Source organism: Suricata suricatta, chromosome 1, assembly GCF_006229205.1.
Source record: "Suricata suricatta isolate VVHF042 chromosome 1, meerkat_22Aug2017_6uvM2_HiC, whole genome shotgun sequence".
Classification (NCBI taxonomy): domain Eukaryota; kingdom Metazoa; phylum Chordata; class Mammalia; order Carnivora; family Herpestidae; genus Suricata; species Suricata suricatta.
The window spans coordinates 82,878,717-82,902,109 of record NC_043700.1 but is presented as its reverse complement, the minus strand read 5'-3'; the positions used below and the strand labels follow the sequence as shown (position 1 = coordinate 82,902,109).

At 40.9% G+C, this 23,393-nt stretch overlaps 1 protein-coding gene across 1 annotated transcript in view; it reads right to left on the bottom strand.

The window, feature by feature from the left end:
- Positions 1-764: 764 nt before the first annotated feature.
- The window catches only part of SLC7A11 (solute carrier family 7 member 11), a 165,918-nt gene continuing 143,289 nt past the window's right edge, over positions 765-23,393 (bottom strand). The window contains exons 13-14 of the transcript XR_003909343.1: positions 10,459-10,594; positions 765-841 (exon numbers count right to left, since the gene is read on the bottom strand). The gene's annotated coding sequence lies outside the window, so the exon portion shown is untranslated. The remainder of the gene's footprint in view (positions 842-10,458; positions 10,595-23,393) is intronic.

The following is a 23,393-nucleotide window of genomic DNA, read 5'->3' as shown; positions in this document are numbered from 1 at the left end:
ATGCTAGCTTAACAATTGTAGGACGGTGAAGTCACCTGCTCTGAGCCTTAGCTTCCTTGTCTGTGAGACGGGACTGAGATAGCTGGGCTGAAAGGTCAGTGATGTAACCTGTGTACAAATCCTACACTGTGCCAGGCACACAGCGAGAGCGCAGTCCACAGCTATTGCTAGTATTATAAATCCCACCAGCAGAGGGTGCCATACACCTGTGAAAGCAGGGGTCTGAAGCGACCCAGAGGCCCCAAACCCTCAGAAGGCCAACAAGAAAGGCTACATGGTGGAAAACGACTATTTCCTCTAGGAGAAAATAAATTACTATGGCTCTCAAAAGGGTTTGAATTTTGGATGGAAAAACCAGAACAAGAATCCAGGAATCGAAACACTGTTGCTTGAGCAGGCCAGCACCCCTGACAGTGAGCAGGACCTGGACAGCTACAACGTAAGCAAGGCTGGGAGGGCTGCCTGACAGTCTGTGTAGCTTAATCCCAGACTTCCCTGGGTGGAGAGGGACAGAAAGGCTGGAGGAGGCGGGCAAATCATGATAACAACTATCATGAGCTTTGCAATCCTTACAAAAAGTTTAAGAGTTCCAAGAAATCTGAGACACGAGGTAGTTAGGTGACTTCCCCAAGGTCTCAAAGTTAAAAACCAGTGAAAGACAACATTCTTACTCATTACATGTTTCTGTAGAAAAGTCTGCAACAATCCAAGCATGTCTGGACAAAGGGTCCCAGAGGGTTTTTGTTCTTCTTCTTTTAATCATTCGTCTAGCCCCCACACGCCATCTTAGGTCACAGATGCTCTAAGTCCCATTGAAAGAGCATCTTGGTCACCACAGGTCCTGTGTATGAGTAAGGGAGAGTGAAAAAGCATTGGAGCCCACAAACAAGAGCGAGAGCCCACGAAGACAAACAGAAACCCGTAAGCCGTGGCCTTGGAACTTGGTGGAACTACAGAAGCTGGGACATGTTCAATGTCCACCTTTAGTCGAGGAGCCAGTGAAACGGACTTAGGTGGAACAGTTACACGTCTAGCTGGGATGTCACAGAATGAGGTGAATCTGCAAATAAGTACCAAATGGCTGTTGCTATATTTCTGCCCTCCAAATGTCTCAGGAGAATCCCTCATGTGGCCCACCCTAACCGGAAACATGCAGGAAAGACAGTTCTGGGAAATGCAGTTCAGCCTAGCCAGAGTGACACAAGAGAAGGCAGCCATCATCAATGGCTTTCCAATTTGCCACACGTACGCATCTCATTAAACAATAATCTCCAAATAAAGTAAGAAAAAAGTGACGCCTCTGCCTAACAAGATAGGATATGCCAGGTGCCATCAAATATTTTTTTGTGTTTTTTACATTTATTTTTGAGAGAGAGAGAGAGCGAGCGAGCGAGCCCAAGCAGGGGAGGGTTAGAGAGAGAGAGGGAGATACAGAATCTGAAGACAGGCCCCAGGCTCTGAGCTAGCTGGCAGCACAGAGCCCAACCTGGGGCTTGAACTCCCAAACCGAGAAATCATGACCTGAGCCAAAGTCAGACGCTTAATCGACTGAGTCAACCAGGCGCCCCTTCCAGGTGCTATCAAAAGCAAGCTAACCTAGAGATACATGTCTAGAAAGCTAGTATGAGAAGCTGTGCACACTGGCTCCCCAGGAAAAGGAACTATAATTGGTTTTAATAATTGTTAAAACAAGACAATTAAGTCTCAGAAGCTGCCCTAAAGATGTAAATTGAATGAAGAAATCTTTATTCAAGAAAATCTATTACATCTTAGTAAGAACAGCAAGTCTGTAGCAATGTAGCCATGATCTTATCCCCACTACAGCTCAGCTAATGGAAGATCCACTCCAGCAGAGTGTGACCAAGAAGAAAGTACACTCTTGCCCCCGAGCTCAAGGGCTATGTATCTCCCCATGAGGGGTAATCCTGGTATTTCCCACTCCCCGCAGCCTATGTTGGGAGCTTAAGTTCAGATAAGTATAAGTGAGGGGTTGGGACTCCACGCAGCCCACACTCCTAGGACTCTGGCTCTAGCTCGGGCACAGAAGGCTAAGAGTCCTGGGGTCTCCATCGTCCTCACCCCAGGCCATTTGATAAGGAAAACACCCAAACTAGGAGAGGCACACGCCCCCAAAACTAGAAATTACAAACCTGTCCAGTGTACTGCCCATCACAAAGAAGGTCACACCAAGAAAAGTAGGTCACTGTCCCAGCTCTAGAACAGTAGCTCTGAGTTTTGCACAGAGAGGAAGTAGGATATAAGAACAGAGCACACTGAGGGTCTCTCCAAAGGATATGATTTCACAGAGTATGGGAAGGTTCAAGATGAAGGGGCCTCTTAAGAACAATGGAGATTTTGGTGGTAAGCAATTAGAGGAAGATGATAGCTCTATCAGAGCCAGAAGCAAAGCTATGGGATGCCGAATTTACCATTGAAAAACAAAACAAAACAAAACATGGAAAGTGGTAACAAGACATTCTATAATTCTACAGACGGTAGTTTTGGCGGAAACATGAAGGACATCCAAAGCGAACCATATCCAGGGGATCTCTTCCAGCAAGAACAAAACACCGCCCCGTCGATTATGGAAGCAGTCCAGAGCAATCATTCTGCTAACATATAGCCTGTTGACACCCCAAGGGAATAGGGGCCTATCAGGGTCCAGTGTCGATCTCATTTGCTGACAGACTGAGCACTCAGCAGTGACTGCGGTCGCCTGGTTTTGGTTAATGGAAAAGCACATGTAACCTCTATACCGCCACCGCGGCTACTTTGTTATGAGTCCATTAGACAACAGGGTAGGAGGCTGACTTGTATCCACCAAATAAATCTTTCCATCCTGATTATTAAAATCCTTCTGTTGAGGTCACCATTTGATGAATGTTCACGTCGGACACAAATATCTCCATTCTATGCCCACTTAACCATCTGGCTAAAAAATTAGCCACAGTCTAGGATTTGCCATCAACCCCTGTTATTTGACCATCACTTCTTTTAAATGAAATAAACCACCAGGCAAACACCCTGAAGTTCTACCCACTGGAAGGGTTTCCCTTTGCCTCTCTCCTTGAAGGCCTTTCCAAAGTGAGGTGGCAGTGCCGTGGGCATTTTGGGATAGTCCCTGCATTTTTTTTTTCCTCGAGCAATTAACTGATCATAGAAAACTCCACAAGAAGGCTTAAATATAAAATGAGGAAGAGAAGACAATCTATCAGAAGGGCCACTTGGTCAACTTTCTCAGGCAAGTTTCTTGTGCCTCCAGGACTTGGTTACATTTTATTATGGTGTCTTGGTGTGCACACCTGACTTTATAGATGCTGTGCTCTTCCACAGCCGGTTCATAAAGGACAGCTTAGGTCACATGGTGACTTAGCAGGCCATGGTCAGTTGTGCAGTTTATTCTAAGGTTAAGGTCCAGTAGCAACTCAGAAGCCGTTCTCAAGTTCTCAAATAAAGATTATAGCAGGGTTTTTTGGCTTTTTATTTATTTATTTTACAGTGAATGACCTGGCTTTGCTTCAAAATCCTAAGCACTGTGTTGTAAGTCACCTTTAGCCAACCAAATAGCCTCCCTACCTGCCACAGACACTTCAAGCATCGCCAGATTTGCTGATTCATATGGTCCATGTGGCTGAGCAGCTTGCACTGCAGCCGGACTTGTTGTGGGATCTTGTCTGGGTATCACTCAAAATGGTGACTTCTTGGGTCACTCAATGAATGGGTCAGAGTGACGCACATGAGTGAATTATATATTGTTTTTGAAATCCAGAAATGCCTCTGTGTATTATCCTTTCTTAGTGGTTGAATGGGTCATATGCAGTAACTTGTGCTTCATACTGTATGGCCTCCATGCAACTGGATACCTAGAAATGCCACCATGCAAGCAGATCACTTTACTTTTGTATGATTTATTTCTCATCACCCACTGTTAAATTATCTTACCAACATCTAGAGACTACTAGACTACTCCCTGTACACCGGGCTGTAGCTAAATCATATAATCAGTGTAATAGAAGAATAGACTATACGGTGAGAGGAAACTGATCAAAACCCACATGGCAAAGATTATAACATAGGGCTAAAGAGTTCAGATAGCCCTGCGGTAGGGGAGTGGAAGTATAATGCTTGCCTAGCCAGTTAAAATTACACCACTTTTTGTGGGCAGATCAGTGACTCGCTACCAGGTAGCAGTTAAACCACAACTGCTACAAACTTCAAGTCCTTGATGGTGCCACTAATGTCTGTCATTCTTCCAGAAATGGGCATTCCTCTTGGTTTGCCATTTTTGAAGATAGAGACAAATCCTATGAAGTCTCTCACTTCACAGAGCAGGATCCAGTCTCTGAGGATGTCGTCTATTCCAATTACACATTTCAGGACTGGATAAGTGACCACAGAGTAGATAAGAGGACTGGATAAGAGACCCACTCAGCCCACTGTATGAGAACCTAAGCGAAAATCCTTCCATCACCTGATCTCCATAAACTAAACTCCCACTCTGACCAGTGTACCACAGTGACTCTTTGGATTTCTAGCAATTAGTGTGATTTCAGAGCCAGTATCCACTAATCCATAAGAATGCTCAAAAACCCCAGTCAATGACTGCAAATACCATTGAGGAAGGCTGGGAAGGTGATTGACATTATACATTTTTGAGACTATAGCAAGATCTTTCCTCAAATAGACCCAATCTTCCCTTTATTCAAAGGGTTCTAGTATTGTAAACTAGCTCAAGTATGAGAAATAATTAAGAGGCTGCAACTCTGTTTTCATGAGTCAAATTCATCAGATTTAGAGCTTTTCTGCTCATTTAAAGTACGACTTTATTACTATATATGGTTGATTCCATTATTCACAGTAGTTATGTTCTGTAAAGTCACCATGGACCCTGAATTAGCAAATACTGAAACACTGCTCCTAAGGAAAATACAGAGTTAGATTCTTGTCAGCCTCTGGTTACATTTTCATCAAGCACTCAATATAAAGCCTTATTTTATATGTTTCTGTTTAAAGATACCTTATTTAATATATATTATTTATTCGTAACACTGAGCTCATGGCCAAAAGCATCATAATTCATGCCTGAAGAAAACAACAGAGTGTTGCATTGTTCGACCTCAGTGGGAATGTGAGCATCAGGCGATTCGAATTTTTTTGCCACTCTGCACCTGCATGTATCCATGAACTATTGCCAACACTTCTAGTATTGCTTTTGAGATTACAAAAATATTTTATCAAATAGAATCTGCAAACAAGGATTAACTCGATTTTAGTTCTAGGGATCCCCATGAGCAATGAGCCAATGCCAGACAGCTCTGTGACTCAGAGGAGCCTGGTGATGGCTTTGGCTCTGCTGTCTAAGTAAGTGCCTCTGCTTGTCCCCTGCCACCTTGGAATCCTGTACTCCTCGTTGTATTTCAGGATCCCAGTTTGTTGGCAGAAGTTCCCACTCTAATTTCTGGCCTACAGAAAAGAACCATCATGGAACTCTTTAAAAATGTATTTATCAAAGGCACATGGCTAGGAAAGTCCTCTGGACCCTCCCAGAGTGGTGAGCAGGTCTTACATGATATTCTATTCTAGCATTCCAATATTCCCAGGACCTTAGACACCTTTCTCTTCAAAGCTCCAAGGAGTTTCTGACATTCCCATGTCATTTAGCACAGGCAACCTCCGAGTCCATGTTTTAGTCAACCAGCTAAGCAAGGTGTCAGAGCAATTCCTAGCCCCTCAAGCTACAACACTGGATTTGGGATTTTTGCTTACTATGCTTCTATCTGCAAATTCATCCTGATCTAATTTGATGTTTCTTCTACTTTGATCATATGCCCTAAAGCTCCTTTCCCACACATATTCCACAGATTTCTTGCACTGTAAAATTGGAGAACTCATGCAGCCCCTTTGGTCTGTATTGTACCCCCTCACAAATCAGACCAGTCACACTTTTGCCATTCTCATCGGGGTACTGCTGGGACAGGAGTCTGATCAGAGATCCAGAGGCAAGGAGAGATTGGGGAGTGTGTCCTAAGAAGGATCAGAGTGTCCTGCAAGTCAACCAACTCAGGGGAAGCTTTCACAGGTTCTTCAGACTGAGGTACTTCAGCCGGCAAGATGTGGGAGTTTAAGACGGGCACCGTCAGACCCCATCCGCATGTCCCTCTCCCAGTTTTCACAATCCCATTCCTTCACCATCAATGCCTTAGCTTTAACAAAAGAGACCCAGTGAGTTTCAGAAATCATTTGCATTGTAATTCAGTCACCTAAGATTAGATTTTATTTTAGGTTTGACTTCCAGAAATTCTCAGTATTGTAAGTACAGCATATAAGGATTTGGGGGTGGGTGTCAAAGCAGCTTTCAGGTCCCTTGTGCAGACTTTGAGCCTGGAATTTCATCATATATTTTCCCCAAGTTTCCCAGCACAATCAAACAATACCATTATACTCTTATTGTTAATAAAAACTTTTATGACATCTGATCTTTAGTCATCCAGAGATTTGCCTTCTAGAGTTGATTGATTACAAGTATCTAAAGGTGATAATGTAACCATTTTACCAATGTATGGCACGGCCTATCAGCATGCTCTTAACTCCTGAAAACAGAATCACTAATACTTTTATATCTAATCAGACCAAAGAACCATTTCAAGAAAATGCAAAACCAATTTGGAGTAATCATTCTTAATATTCTGGTGCTCTAGAACATTTCCAATACAAAATTAATGTGTCAGGATTTTATTAGAGGCACAAGACCACTAGGATGTATATATAGATGTGGATATAAAAATAGATTAATATTAAGCAATTATTACAAGGATTTGGCCTTATGGAATTTGAGAAGCTGATTAAGTACCTATGTTCACATGTGATTCTGGAGCTTGAAGTCCACAGGGCAAGTGGAAGGGAAGGAAAAATAGAACACGGTGGAGAAGAAAAAGCAAACTGGTACAGGCATGAGCTGGAGCTCAGGAAACACACTGAAACCTTGTCCATCTTTCATACTTGGTGACACAGGAGTGCTACAGAGGCCAGGAGCTAAGTACACGTACCTCCCCAGGCGTCAGAGGGGCTGAAGAAGGACCTGGCAGCAGGTGCAGTACTACCCTCCCCACTATGGCCACACACCAGATGAAAGGAGACAGCAGGTCAGTAGCGTGTGTGAGATACAAATGGCTGCTGCTTCACTTCCCACCACAAATCACCCACAAGAACTACTCATGATCTTGTCTGAGCCAGCAACATACAGGAAAGGAAATTTTAGGAAACTAGTTCACCCTTGCCGAGTTGACACATTATCAAGCCACCACAGACTCATTAAAATTCCAATCTGAAGAATGTGACATCCAGTGCAAAATGGGATTTCTGATGGGGCGTCTCGGTGGTTCAGGTGGTTAGGCATCCAACTTCAGCTCAGGTCATAACCTCATGGTTCATGAATTCAAGCCTTACATCTGTCAGCACAGAGCCTGGACCCTGCTTTGGATGCTGTGTCTCCCTCTCTCTCTGCCCCTTCCCCGTTCATGTCTGTCTGTCTCTCTCTCTCTCAAAAATAAACATTTAAAAATTTTTAATGGGATTTCTGATGCCAATTCCAGGGGAGACACAGAGATGAGACAAGTCTGTTTCATTACAAAAGGAATGAGAAGGATGAAACTGGCACTTGGGATAAGGAGACATAAAAAAGAAACAAGGAAGAATTCAAAAGAAAGTACTTCCAGCACTGATTCAAAGTAGGCTCTACACCACCTAAATATAACCTGAGGGGACGAGTAAAGAAAGGTTTGTATTCTGGACTCCAAATACATTTCTAATCAGTTTCAGTAAGACTGAGCGCTTTCAGCTGTTGAGCTGAATCTATATGCCTTTTTCAGTCCTGATGGTTTTTGATGGCAAATTTATAATTAGGCACAAAATGCTCTTAAGTAAACTGCTCCTGTAAATATGCCCTCTGAGAAATTTCTTCAGCCAAGCACTAGCTTGGTTCAGAACCTTCAATCAAAGCTATGCAGGCAATTTCATGCCTATTCTAGTAATTTTGCTAGGATTAGGATGCATATAGTAGTGAGAAGAGAGTTAAAGCCATCGGTCTACAGAATCATTAGCACTAGGGCTAAAACTGCCCTCATCATTATAGGACTTGGAGCACAAAGAGGGTTGCCAGTGGGTGAAGAGGTGTAGAGTTTCCGAAATAGCAGTTCTGAGCGCAGGTTTTTGACCTGTTTTCAATATCTCCCTACCAACTTGGAATAGAGAGCCTGTGTGCTCAGTGAGAAAGGGGAAGAGATAATGGAGAAAGTTTTATTATCTGCAAAGTCACAAAAGCAAAAATAATTTAAGCATGCTCCTTCAGGAGTGCCTCGGTGGCTCTGTCTGTCGGTTGCATGTCTGACATCGCTCAGGTCATGATCTCTCTATTCAGAAGTTCAAGTACAGCTCTGGGCTTTGTGCTGACAACTCAGAGCCTAGAGGCTGCTTCGGATTCTGTGTCTCCCTCTCTCTCTGCTGCTCTCCCATGCTTGCTCACGTGCACTCTCTCAAATAAATAAACATTAAAAAATGTAAAAAATGTTTTTTAAAAAAAACATGCTCCTTAGAAAATATAAAGTTCAGTTTCCAAAAATTGTATACGTTAAGTCTGGCTCAAACATTATACTGACGTTATAAAAGAGAAATAAAACAACAAATGAGGAAATATACAGTACATTTTGTCAGATCATTTCCATTAGCTCTCAGATCTGACAGTAGAAATGACATTTTTCAGTCATATATAGTTTAGTGCCCTCAAGCCTAAATGTAGAGAGAACAATGACAATGCAGTAGGGTACATTTAAGGCCACTTAAGAAATGAGTTATGGGTCTCATTATAGTCTTTAACGCTGAGTTTAACATGCAGATAAAAAGTAAGTACTACCAAACTTACAGCCAACCATCCAACTATTTCACCATATCACCTTGGTCAATAGCTACCCAATAGACTTAGCTCATCAAAGTGATTTGCAAAGCACAGATACTTCCTTTTGAGTCACTATCCTTCTTCACACCCATCAAAGTGATTTAAAAGAGTATTTCAAGTCCAAGTTGTCCTTCCCTCTCATCATACTGGAGCACCTTGTTAAACAGCGAGTAACCGTAAAAGAGCATTTAACAATCTGCTTCACGTAGACCTCTTTTCCAGCCAAATTGCACCTATAAAGTTAAAACAGAACCTCTTTGGATTCTCAACAAACATGAACTGAATATTTTATGATTTGTGCAGTAGTTACAATGTGTTGCCTTTTCTTAATTAGCATATATATGGATGCCTTTCTTTCATGGCCCGTTATTATTGTCACAGTAATTCAATAAAAGTATCCTAAACATTTACATTGTGGAGCATTCTTATGATTTATAACAACAGAACGACACAGTATTGTACATCTGCTTTCAAAATTATCGCTTTATTTCATATTCTCGTATCTCTTTTAAGACTGAGAAATATTGTAATTTCAGAGCATGCCTTTTGTTTTTTTAATCATTTCCACCTCTCTATGAATTCCAGTCTTTTACATACTTTTGCATACTTATAATGATGCTCAAATTAATTCTGTTGAATCGATGGCAATTTTTTCTTGAAATTTCTCAGGACAGAGCAATGAATTGTTCTCTTAATCTATGTCACTGTATTTTTATTATTAAAATAATAAGTAACATTTTTTCCTGTTTGGTCACTAACCAGATTTACACTCAGCTTCTCCAAAATGAGTCATAATTTGTCAAAAACAACTAAAAACATGTTGAAAGGGAAATCATTTCTTTTTAGTGTGCTATTCCCCTAAACCATTTCTAGCCTCAAGGGCCAGTGGAATAGACATTCATTTGACCAAAGGGATGACAGAATAGATCTCTGTAGGTCTTCAAGTTGTTTCCCTTCCTATTCTTATGCATATTAGTAACAAGGCAGAAACAGAGACCGGTGCTTCAGTTTGGAAATTCAAGGCTCCTAGCTTTCTGCATTTGCAATAGCTGTTCCATCCATGTGTCCACCTGAGTTTTTAACCTGCCCACATCTCTGCTCTACATCCTTTCTAAATTTTTTTATGTTTATTTATTTTTGAGAGTCAGAGACAACACAAACAGGGGAGGTTCAGAGAGAGAGAGAGAGAGAGAGAGAGAGAGATACAGAATCCAAAGACAGGCTCCAGGCTCTGGGCTAGCTGTCAGCCCAGAGCCCGACGCAGGGCTCAAACCCACAAACCATGAGATCATGACCTGAGCCGAAGTCTGCCGCTTAACTGACTTAGCTGCCCAAGCACCCCTCTGCCTCCTTTCTATATAGAAATAGCAACTTTAGATAAATTAAAAAGAGATCTTTGGAAGAAATAGTTGCAGCTTACAGTATCAAAATTATGAATTTCAAATAAGAGGTTTGGGCGAGACATTCTATTAAACCTTCGGTGTGGTCCAAGTGATCAGCAAACATACCTGAAGTGGAAGTCAATGGTTGAGGTCTGGCCTGGGCCACTGGCTGGTACTAGCGGATGACAGGTATTTGTGAGTACAGCACTCTAAGGGTCCACATATGTGGTTTTCCAGCCAATTCCTGGAAATCTTGAGAGACCTCAACAAGAGAAAGGGAAAGACTAATAAGTATTGTTTTAATATCAAGGCACTGTCAGAAACTGAGAAAGTCAAGTCTGCCGTAAGACTCATGGGAATAAGGACATCCTTTCCCTTAGCTAGAAAGTTCAGAGAGGAAAAAAGACAGGGACCCCACAAGGAAAGGGCAAGTGACAGGAGACTTAGATTGCTTGAGAGCAGCAACGTGTGACTGTCAGATCAGCTTGATTGTCAGAGGAACATGGAAAATAGATAACATCCGTGGTCAGACACCCAAATGGTGAACTTCATTTCCAGAAAAACTATTCAAAAGGCTACAGAAGGTTTTGGCTGAAACATTCAGAATTCCACAGATGAAGTGATGATATGATAATGATGATGACGGTGATGATAATTGCTTGTAACTAGACAATTCTTCAAATTTGCCAAGAACTATTCTAAATAGTTCACATAAATCATCTCATTTGATACTCAAGCCATTCCTAGAACTCAGGGACAATTATTATCCTCTTTGTAAGAGGAGGAAATTGAGGGATGCTGAGTTTACGTTACTTACCTGTGATTTATATAGCAAAAAAGCAGCATACTGAGCTTTGAAATGGGCTGTTGTAGATGTGACAAGGGGAAGGGTGACATTAGACAGAGAGAAGGGAGCTTCAGGGAGGCAGGATGCAGCTACAAGTGGGAAGTCGAACAAATGGCAGTGGCAGTGGAGTCTGGGTAAGAAGAGGACAAAATAAACACGTTCTGGAGCTGCCCAGTCTAGGTGCCATGAACGGAATCTCACAAACTTCCCGAGAAGATCCCAATAAAAAGCTAGGGACACAAATCCCTGGTGGCTACCCAGTTGGGACCTCCTCTCACTCTTGAGAGGTTTGTACTTTCTCTTAATAAACTCTGTCACTTTGCTTGCTCTCTGTTGTCCTTGAGATTCATTCCTCAAGTCCAAGAGACAGGGAACAGTGTCTTTCCTACCTTCCTGTAACAGATGTCATCTTTTTTTTTTTTTTTTTAATCTCTATGGAGTCCCTGGCAGGAGGGGATGTAACTTGGGTTTCCACTCCTAGGCCCTCCACCATAAGGGGTCAAACACTCTTTTTGATATCATCACTACTGTCATTCAGATGGATCTCCTTAATTATATTTCCCCAGTCTGCCATGTGAATGAAGAAAACACAGGTGGGTAACAGAAAATAAAACTTAACCATAGTGGTCAACAGTACTGGCTATTCTTTTATTCTGTCATTCATTCCCTCACTCATATATCCATTCATTGATCAAGATGCCTGTCCTTTCCCAATTTACACTGAACTGTAACATGTAATTCATAAGCACTTTCAGGCCCAGATGCCCATATCCTAAGATGAAGCCACATTCTCATCAGCGGATTGGCTGTTTGCTTCCCATTCTCTAACTCAGACAGAACAGAGTCCAGAACTCCCCTGCTATGACAGTAAAGTTATTATTGTTTTTCTTGTGAAAACATTTCAATACTAAAACAAAAGGCACAATTCTATTGTAACCAGTATGTTAGTATTAAGTATTTAAGGAAAGAATTTTCTATAGCATTGCTGGAGGACCAGGTTAAGACTTACAAACACCCATACTCAAAAATGTTTTGAATTTTCGTCATATGTATCAAATAAAGTCCAAGCGAATAAATATCAGGGTACAAAGAGAAAAAGTTCTTTAAGTGAGCTGACAATTCTGCAAATGTTAAGTGACATGCAGACTTGGTTATATAGAAAATGCATTCCCCAAAAGAGAAGAATTCCCCTTTTAATCAGTACATACACATCCTAACATAGTTCCATCCCCTAACCTTCACTGATTAGCCACCAAAATTATAAACATGTGAAATTTTTATGCTGTTTTACCAGCAGGTGAGTTGGTTGATCTGAAGTGGAAATAAATCTACAACCTTCCTCCTTAGTTTTCTTCACACCACTTAATTTTGAAGATGCAGAATAAATTAAAGGTCACTCAGCAATTCGTAGCTAAAATCCGCATGGTTAATCCTGAACACCTACTTTTCTGATAGATCAACCAATTATGCTCCAGGCTACACGATCGTTAAAATGTACTGGAGTCTTGAATCCATTGAAGTGTTTTAAAATGCAGCCCGATAACCATTCCCGCAAGTGTTCCATTGCTTTTTCCCCAACGTGTTAGCTCTCAGGGGAGCTGACACAAAGTTGCTGTTCCACACTTCAGAAAGGGAGTAGCAGTTGCCAGACGTGAAATTGCCGCTGGGATTACAACAAATCCCCACACCGCCCCACAGCAGAAACAAACGGCGGCGAGGCTCATATGTTAAGAGAGCAAGAGGAGACGGAAGGGACAAACTTTTTACACTGTGGAATTCTTTGCAGCAACTGTTGGGTAATGTTGATAAGACTGGAAATTAAGGGGATTTACTGTAACGGGGATGGGAGGGAAAGGTAAGCCCTTGTAAGCAGGACAAAGGAAAGGAGGTGGCTGATAATTTTAGAAAGTTTTTTTTTAAACAGCTTTAATGAGTAAGTCATTCCTTGTTGCAGTATGTATAACATATCACCATATGGTGTGGTTATTTCTGCAATGTCGGTGTCCAAAATAGGCTGTCACATGCATAGAGGGCCACTCCTAACCGTTTCAGTCAGCTTTGTATACCTATAGATACCAACGATGGTCTACATTGGATACGTATTTAAACTGATAACAATTCAAGTTACTTTAAATATATCAAGGCTAGATTTTTAAGTTATACGTCAAGTCAGAAAGTGACTAGATGGCTATTTTTAAAATTATGAACTCATACATTTCTGTCATTCTATAGGGCCAATCATTGGATGTTATTAAGGATGAGCCCTGAAAAGGAATTTTTTTCCCCATCCTTTGCCCTTTAAGTAAGCATTGAGCACTATCCCAAACAACTGGAAAGCTATTCTTGGTCTATAGAACTCCAAAGTTTGAGGCATAGTCCTCTTCAGTCGATCATTCCATCAATAACATTATCCTCCATTCATTAAACTTGTATGAATGAACTTATTGACTAATTGGCAACATGTCGATGGGATAATTTCATCTTAAATGTATTGCAAATGCCATAGACTTCAAAGTTACTATCAAAAGCCAGAAATCTTTTGGGTATGTTAAAAATGTAGTCAAAACTTAAAAAAAAAAAAAAAAAAAAGGTAACAGGAAAAATTCAAGGCTCCCTCTATAGATTGAGGGTTGCTATTATAATGCTTGAAAATCAGGTAAGGTGCAGAAAAATTAAACTCTGGCTAAGGTCCATTAATTATAATGCAACGCCTCATCCAAACAACAGCTTGGCCTTAAATCAATACTCAATTAAATACTTCCTGCAGTTCTAGCCATTAATTGCTCTGCAGCTTTGAAAATAACATTCTAACTGCTTGTAGAGAGGTAATCAAAATTGGTGTGTTGAAGCTTGAGTTTGATTCCTTTGTGATTAGCTTTTCCCAACAAGGAAAATTAACTTCTTCAGTGACTTACAGTTCATACCTTACATTTGGAAACTACTGAAAATTGAATACACTAACAAGCAATCGATTTGGGGTTGTGAAATAATATATTTAGTTTGCTTTAAAGAGTGAACACCATGAAATAGTACTCCCAATCTTCAAAGCAAAATGTATCATCATTTCTATGTTAGACCTTTAGTCGAGAACATACAGAACTCTTGCTGCCTATATACGACTAGATGGCAAATATTTGGGAGCTAACGTATCACAGCTGCTGCTGACAAGGGAACAGCAATGTTTCAATAGGAAACACTATTCCATTAGGCACTGAGGATTCATCTTTCAGCTCAATTCTCAGCATGAAGCAACTCATCCTGCCAACGGTGATGTACAATGACCCTCCCCTTGACACACCATCCAGAACTGTATAGCTGGACAATTATAGAAACACAAGAGTGAGATATGGGATTAAGGATGTTCATTTTGGAGCACCTGGGTGGCTCAGTTGGTTAAGCGTCCGGCTTTGGATCAGGTCATGATCTCACGGTTCGTGGGTTCGAGCCCCATGTCGGGCTCTGTGCTGACAGCCGGTTCAGAGCCTGGAGCCTGCTTTGGATTCTGTGTCTCCCTCGCTCTCTGACCCTCCCCTGCTTGTGCTGTCTCTCTCTGTCTCTCAAAAATAAATTAAAAAACATAAAAAGAGGATGTTCATGTTAGGGGCACCTGGGTGGTTCAGTCGGTTAATCATCGGACTCTTGATCTTGGGTCAGTTCGTGATCTCACTGTTTGTGAGACGGAGACTCAGATATGGGGCTCGGTCCTGAGGATAGAGCCTGCTTGCCATTCCGTCTCTCTCGCCCTCTCCTGATCAGATGCAACCTGGTTCACTCTCTCTTTGAAAATACATAAGTAAGCATTAAAAAAAAAATAAAAAGAGGAAGGATGTTCACTTTGGATAGAGAGCTACAGAACACAGAAACTCCAAAAAACCATGGTGGCAAAAGAATAAGAATGAAAGAATATAACAGAGAGAAACAATGCGACCATAAACCCAGTGCAGGCAGGGAACAGCAAGTGTTTGCAAAGGTGAGGACTAAGGATTTAGAAGGAAAGGTTTTGAAATGAAGTGATTGCTTCGCCCTCACACAGGCTGGGACAGGAGAAGGGGGCAGGAGTGAGAACTGCAGCAAAACCCGTGCAGACAGGGGAGGAGCAGCAGAAGCCTGGCAGAGGAGCGCTGTGCTCTCCCTCACACTGTCATGTTTCAGGGATTGTGGTTCACAGGTATGTGTTGTAGTGCAAGTTTGTTTTATTTATAGCAAGCTTGGTATTTACCCATTATGATTCAGATGTACAGAAACATAATGTGAGGTCCCTTTCAGGCAAATAGATTTGAACAATGGAATGTAGAAAGGGCTCTGGACTCACGGCAATTACTTGGCTGAATATAGACAGCCCATCAGGCACCCATCTCAAAATATCCATAGGCCCTAACTAACCAATGGGCTACTTGCAACCAGGCACAGTTACCCAGAAAGGGAAAATTGCATATGTCACCAACCTCCTCACTTCCCTCCTTAAAAGCAGCCCCTCCCACAGCCTGCCTGCACACAGCCTCTCCCCAGCCATCCTGCCCACGGCTCCCTTGCAGTGTGTTCAGTCAACTTCTATCACCTTTGTTTTGCTTCAGGTGAATTCTTTCACCTCCCACGCCCCAGCTTCCACCCAAATTTTCGCCCCACATTTGGGGGCCCCATCTGATCAAGAGACACCCATGTAGGCACCACACATAACTTGTTGTATTTCTCCATGCTGCCATCAACTTGTTCTCTGAGTCTCCTTTGAAAACTGTAATCCAGACATCCAGTTTCCTATTCAACGTATAACAAGTTTGGAAGTTGCCCTTCTGTCCTAACAAGTGAGAAGCCGAACAAACTGAAAACTCTACAGCCCTCCTTAGATTCCCTAGGAGAACTGAGGTCACAGGGCAAACTGCTGTCACCAAACTCACTGACCGGTGAATATAGAGAAATACAACTTCCTGGAGCAGAAACCCGGGGGCCTAACACCGCTGTGGAACCAGTGCCAGGGTATGAAAGGCTGCAATGGATGAATTGGTTGTCAGTGTGAACAAGCCTGAAGACAAAAATGCCAGGGGGACACAGTCATTGGGAGGACCCCACACTTTCCTGAGCTGTGCCTGTCAGAGCTCTACCGAGTTCTGTCAGTAAATGTCTGAGAAAAAAAGCTGTTCACTTTCAGCAAGAGATGAGAAGGAAACCATCTTGAACTACCCCAGAACATTCTCTTCACCTTAATAAGGTCTGCCCTCAGGAGAAACTATTTAACCACAGCTTAACCCACTGGACTGTCTCAGAGTCAAATTGGCCTGGGGGAAGGGAAGTACCCAATACCAGCCCACGCTAGCAATCCTGTCCCACCTGAGGAGGATGAAGAGACAGGGAGTAATTGAGGAACACATGGTGAAGCTTACAGTCTTAGGCAGAGGCTCAATAAAAGACTGAGACCTACTCAAAAGACTGTGGAATGCTGCCCCTCCCCCAGATGACACCCCCACATTACTAATGGTTGGTTTACAGCAGCTTCTTTTACTCAGCACATCTGCCTACAAAAAAAAAAAGATTACAAGACATTCTACATTCTACAAGGCAAAACACACTTTAAAATGACAGGGTAAACTTGAGAAGTAGACATGTCAGGGATTTTGGAATATATATCAGACTAGGAATTTAAAACAATTATTATTAAAATGCTAAGGCATCTAAAGGATAAAGTAGACAGCATTCAAGACAGACGGGTGATACAGGGAGATGGAAATCATAAGAACCAAAAAGAAATTCTAGAGACCAAAATCATTGCAAGACAAATGAGGGATGCGTTTGATGGGCTTATTAGTAGATTTGACATACCCGAGGAAAGAATTTCTGCACTTAAGGGTATCTCAGTAGAAACTTCCAAAACTGAGAGCAGAAATAAAATAAAAAAAACTAGAAAAAAGAGAAACAGGGTACCCCTGAATTGTGGTACAACCACAAAAGGTGTAATATACATGTAATAGGAATACCCAAAGGAGGAGGGGAAGAAAGGTAAATGAACAGAAGTAATGTTGATACAACCACTGAGAATTTATCCAAATTAATACCAAACACCAAATTATAGATCAAGGAAGTTTAGAGAACTCCATGCAGAATAAATTAAAAAAAAAAAAAAGCACATCCAGGAATATCATTTCCTAACCACAGAAGATGAAAGATAAAAAATCTTGAATGAAAGCACAGAGAATAAACACCTAAGAGAGGACAAAGTTAAGAATTAATCTGACTTCTCAGAAACCAGCAAGCAAGAAGAGAGTGGAGTGAAATAGTTAAAGTGTTGAGAGAGAATAAAACACCAAACTTTTAATCTGTACCCTAAAATTAGCTTTCAAAAGTGAAGGACAAATAAAGACTCTCAAAAAAAAAAAAACCCTCAGGTAATCTATGGGCTCTGGGTAATGAGGATGTATCAATCTATGGGCTCTGGGTAATGAGGATGTAGGGACATCAGTTGTAACAAATTACCACTGTATGAGGGGCTGTTGATAACCATGAAGACTCTGCATGTGTGGGCACAGCAGCTGCATGGGAGATCCCCGCCTCTTCCTCTCAGTTTTGCTGTGAACCTAAAACTGCTCTATATGCTAAAGTCTATTTCTTAAGAAATGCACTCTAGGCTTCTGTGGGTAACTCAGTCACTTCTGGCTGACATGTTCTCTTTGTCGTAAATACTTAATTAATAGAGGCATCAATGATATGCCCTTTTATATGCAGTTGCCTTTTGACCTGCTCCTCCATGAGAACCCTTTTGAGAGGAAGAATTTGCTGACAGGTCATCACAAAGGTGGGGGCAGGGGAACGTACTTTACAAGGGTACTCCTCACGTTCCCATGGTCTACATCACATTCCTTGTTAATTTTTTATGACCACATTTGTTCTTCTTGTATCCACACCTGATATTAAGTGTTCCCATCTGGTTTTTGAGGGTGGACAGCGTCCTTGCTTACAACCAGAGCCTCTAGCATAGTCTTGATGTCTATGCACTCTCTTTGCTCCTTAGCTCGACGCCAGGCCTCCTATATAATCTAGCAAACTTCATTGTAATCAGATGTTCTTTATTAGGGCATAAAACATTTTCTTGATTTTCTCCACACCAGGTCTTTCCAAGCTTTGGGATATTGCAGAAGATGTAATCCAAGCTCTCTTTCTGCATGGAAATATAAAACCTTCATATAAAATACTCTGGCCACTCCAATTCCAAAGCCACGCCTCCCATGTGGCAGCAGAGAAATTACCCAAAACAGGGAGTAGGCTCCACTTCGAATCCTGAATGTACTCCTCTGCTTTCCTCTAGCTAGGAGAAGAACTTCCATATAATCCCTGTTCAGCAGGAAATTGCTCCTAAATCATCCTTCCTATTTCATAGTATAGACTAAAAACTTCATGTGGAATCCTCCAAACTTTTTGTTTCAGATGTTGAAAGAGTTTGGAATTTAGAAAACTGTCTTCAAGTGTTTGTCCTTTGCAACCAAAAGTCCAGTTTTAGTTATATGATCTATGAAATGGACTTCAAGAACCTATTTTAAAGTGTAAAGGGTTGGCTTTGACTATTTTGTCCTCCACATTCCAGTTACAACAATATTAATGTGGTAATACACAGAGACAGAGTAGACACCTTCCTGAGTAGTTGTGTGTATTATCAATTTTACAGTTTTAACGTTTAGCAGTAACATTCCTGAAGTATGGGGAGATCCAGGAAATCACCCAAGACTGCGGTTGGTGATGAAACCAGGAGTTGAAGCCAGACACTTTGAACCCCAAACCCATACTCTTTTCCCTCTACATTATACCATTGTAATGTAATCTAGACTGATCCAATAGGGGATCAACCACAAAAAGGAAAGTGGAAAAAAAAAGAAGAAATTCCACGCCAAAATATTATCTATATATGTACAAACACGTATGATTTTTTTGTGCCTAATTTAATGGGTAGTAAAATGAGAGGTCTAATTCTGATTGAGGTTTCAATCACTCTCAACAAATCTTTGTCATCTTCAAATGAACTTGGGCTAAAGATCTTTATCTATTATTTCTTGAGGTGGAGAACTTTCCTAGATCTTGGAATGTACCAGAATGCACAATACTAGGGAAGTACATCCTCTTATTTCACTCCTCATTTGTTCTTGGTGTGTCACAGTTTCACTGATAAATGTTTATAAGGGTTAAGCTTTTTTCTTATGTCTAAAATTATGTTTTCATTTATATGTTATATATTTTTACCTCTGGGATTATAACAACTTGTAGTGAATCACATCATGTTCCTTGAAATTGAGTAGAGAAATGAACTATCATAATTTAAATATAATCATGGGGCACCTGGCTGACTCAGCTAGTTAAGCATCTGACTCTTGATTTCAGCTCAGGTCATGTTCCCAGGGCTGTGTTATTAAGACCCAAGTTGGGCTCTGTGCTGAGCCTAGAGTCTGCTTGGGATTCCCTCCCTCTCTCTCTTTCTGCCCCTCAGCCCCCACCCCTCAAAATAAATAAATAAACATTAAAAAAACATAATCAGGAAATACAATACTTGATAATAGGTACATTGTGACAAGTCATAAAAAACCAAAAAGGCTAAGCTTGAATTCCAGTGAACAAATACTCTAAGAAATTTCTACTCTAAACGTATACTCATATTATCTTCTCTATATGTGCTCAAAATAAAGAATTTCGGGGAAAAAGGAAAATGTGTTTACTTATCATATGATGCCTATCTTGATTTAATTTATTATTTATACTCAGTGTATTAAATTCCAAAAAGACTTACTGTAGTTCAACATTTTAAATACAAAGTACAGGGGCACCTGGGTGGCTCTGTCGGTTGAGCGTCCGACTTCAGCTCAGGTCATGATCTCACAGTTCGTGGGTTCAGCCCCATGTCGGGCTCTGTGCTGACAGCTAGCTCATTGCCTGGAGCCTGCTTCAGATTCTGTATCTCCCTCTCTCTCTGACCCTCCCCTGCTCATGCTGTCTTTCTCTGTCTCTCAAAAATAAATAAAAACATTAAAAAAATCTAAATACAGTGTACAAAATTGAATATTTTCCTTGATTTAATATCTTATTCCTATTTAAGATATATTTTATTATGGAATTTTTAAGTTTGCTTACATGGTATGTATTACATCAGCGAGAGAATTTATTCTAGATATGTAAATGTAAAAATAAATACTACTAAATTAAATATGAGCAAATGTGGAAGAAAAGGCAAAGGAAAAATGGGTTCGGCTTCTGCAGGATTATACTTCCATCAATAATCATCTAGTATCATTGTTCAGTCAGGAAAATAGAAATGTCAACTGATATTTCTCCTGGAGGAAATTTAATACAGGGAATAAGGTACAAACGGTTTAGAAGGGCTGGAGTAGCTAGAAAAGGACAAGTTCCTCAGTGATTGGTACTTGCAGGAAGCCTCCTCTCTCCTAGGCAACAGGACACAGGAGCAGAGGGAAAATGGTACTCCCTGGAATACACAGTCAGAACCTGCAGGAGTCCCAATAGTAACTAGTACTATTTGGAAGCATTGCTGAAGGTTCTTTGCAGAAATCCATGGCCCATTCTCCTGTCCCTAGCGCAGGGACTGTAGGGCCCAAAGTTCCTCACACCTGTCACAGGGGCAGGTGGGGGCAGGGCGCATTAGCCAGGACTGCTATATACAGCACCTGCTGCTACTGTTGCTTTGCTCTCCCCCACAGAACCCATGCTGTTGCTGCAAACCTGCTGCCTAAGAGGAGACCCAGAGCTCCCCCAACACCCTTCACTTTTGCTGCCAAAGACTCTGCTGAAAGCTCTACCCTCCTCAGCCCCGCAGAAAGGTGCAGGGCCTTGGCTTCTTTCTTCCAGCCACTTTCCAATCACCTTCCAGTGCCTTTGCCACATGGTCAGAGCCTAAGAGAAACCAGCTGGCAAAGAAATCTCTGGAAGATAGTCTCCAGGCATCCAGCCCTCTGTGATACAGATTGTGATTAGAAACGGAGCTGAGGGCAAATGTACCAATGAGCCTGTTCCACTTCCTAAGTCGTTGCTAATTTGCAGTCTCCCTTTCTTGACATCAGTCTTTGGTAGTCTTCAAAGACATCTATGTCATTTGCTGTCCTTTCTCATTATCTTGAAAATAGAAAATCTATTTCCATTCTTTTAGTAATTTCAGTAAAATTTAAAATTCCTTGTTGTTGCTATATAAAATAAAATTTAAAATTGTAAACCTCTATCTAGCAATCTTGCTAAATTCATGGATTTGTTCGAATAACTTACTTATAGATTTTTAATTTCTATGTATACAGTAAAATTATCCATGAGTAAATGGCAATTTGTTTCCTACTTTCCAATAGTATTTATGTATGTTTTGTATATTTACTTTTGCTTTGTTGTGTGGCTAAAATCTCAAGCATGATGATGAATAGAAGTAATAGAGGGCATGCTTGTCCTCTTTCCTCATGCAAGAGGATTAGATTTCACCATGAATATAACGCATACCATAAGATCTTCTCTTTTATCAATGTTATACTAGAACAGAGAAAGTTTATCTTTTTTTTTTAGTTTCCCAATTCCTTTTCCCCCCACAAACCTCTAATTTGCTAAATGCTTTTTCCAGTTCCTGTTGTGAATACTGTATGATCACTACCTTAGTCTGTGAATGCGTGAATCCCTTGTTCCTTTAGGAAGAGCTACAGAGCTTTCTATCCCATAAGCTGCTTCTCCTCCTGTGGACCACTGCTCTGAGCACCCATCATGGTGGTAGCCTCTTGATTTCTCCCCTTGTCTCTCCTATCATGGCACCTTTGTCCTGTGAGTGAGCCAGCATGAGGGCCATCTTGGTCCAAGTATTCTCAACCTTCCCTGCCTGGACTAGAGTCTGCATCCTACGGATAGGGGCAGGGTGGAAAAAGTCGCCCCTGAACTCTTAGCCACACTCACCAGGAAATTAGCCACTTCAACCTGTAGTTGGAGAGAATGAGAACAGCCAGTGTGTCCCCCAGGAGTGTGATAAAGTAAGATTTGATTGGAGCTGAGGAGACAGGGAAGCCATCTTCTTGGCCACACCCACCCAGCATGAAGCTTCTGTTAATATGAACTAGAATGGGGAAGAAAGAGGAGGTGGGTTGTGACTCAAACACCACAGACGCTCACGTATAGCATCTTGCTGCATTTTAGTAGATTTTACTGAGTACATGTTTTTTCCTTTGCTTCTTTGCTGTATGTCCTTATGTGTTTTTCCAGAGACTTTAAATGTTTGGATTATGTTTTATAGTTTTCACAAAACTCATGTTTTGCTCATTTCACTGGAGGTTAGGTCCATAGACTCTTCACACTGGCATCTTAAAAGTGAAACTCTCCTGAGTCACAGTAAGATAATATCATGATGATCTGAAACTACTTTAAGATTTTATATTTGAGCCTTTTATTTCTTTTATCCCATTAATTTATTGTTATTACCCTGGTATTGAGGTCATTATGACTAAGGGCATTGATATTTCTCTGCTACCTATTGATCTAAGGAAAAAAAATTCTAAAAATATATTTTTGCATCAGGACTAACTGTAAAGCTTTATGCCCACTTATTCCTGTACCATTACATTTCCAAGATGACAGAGTGAATTGGTATCAGAAATGAAATAAAAACTTCAAATTGTGTAAGGGGACAACTAAAAGGAAAATTTATGCTAATAAATAGCTATGTGATCTCGGGTTCATGATGGGAGGTTATATGATTTTGAATAGCACAATCCAGTTCTCTAAATGTAGGTAATTTTTTCCATTAGTTAAAATAATCCAGAAGAATCTTTGGACAGGCTTGGGTCATATAATTCTATAATTACAAATGATCTTACTGAGCCCTTGTCCAACCATTTCATTTTATAGCAGCAAACATGGACAGTCACTTGTCAATGCCAGGCTGGAGACCAAATTCACATCTATGATCAAAGATTACTATAATGTCTTCTGCCATGCTGCTCGTTCTGTTATTTTCAATTTAATGACTGTCCTAATATCATGTGGGCAAAACGTTAATTTTTATCTTGTTATGAACGTGGATAAATGGGTGGCTCCCTGGCCCTATGATTATTTTTGACATTTAATCTAAAAGCCCCATTTAACGTCTGTAATTTCTAAGTTGACATAGCTCTTCTTTCTCCATTCCTATTTTTTAAATATCTATAATTCTTATGCTATATGTCTTTTCAAATATAATTTCATTTTATAATTCTGCCCTTTTTAGGTC